The following is a 222-nucleotide window of genomic DNA, read 5'->3' on the forward strand; positions in this document are numbered from 1 at the left end:
AAGGAAGTTTATGCATAAAATGTTAAAGGTTAAGGCGTACTTCAACGCTGGGAGCCCGGGCGGGGGGCGGGGGGGCTGGAGCGCCAGGCGGGCCTCCCGCCGCGGAGGCCCAGCCCAGCTCGGCCTCCGCGGCCAGGGCAGAGGGGCCGGGAGACCTTCAGCGCCTCAGAGACCGGTAGCCGAGCGCCCGCGGGGGAGGGGGCAGGGAGCCACCGCCGCGGC

The 222-nt window shown here is 72.5% G+C and overlaps 1 protein-coding gene across 1 annotated transcript in view; it reads right to left on the reverse strand.

Annotated features, from left to right (window-relative positions):
• The window catches only part of FIP1L1 (factor interacting with PAPOLA and CPSF1), a 47,010-nt gene that overhangs the window by 44,721 nt on the left and 2,067 nt on the right, over window positions 1-222 (reverse strand). The gene's annotated exons all lie outside the window — the stretch shown is intronic.

The sequence above is a fragment of the Aptenodytes forsteri genome, unplaced genomic scaffold, assembly GCF_000699145.1.
Source record: "Aptenodytes forsteri isolate BGI_AS27 unplaced genomic scaffold, ASM69914v1 Scaffold65, whole genome shotgun sequence".
Taxonomy (NCBI): domain Eukaryota; kingdom Metazoa; phylum Chordata; class Aves; order Sphenisciformes; family Spheniscidae; genus Aptenodytes; species Aptenodytes forsteri.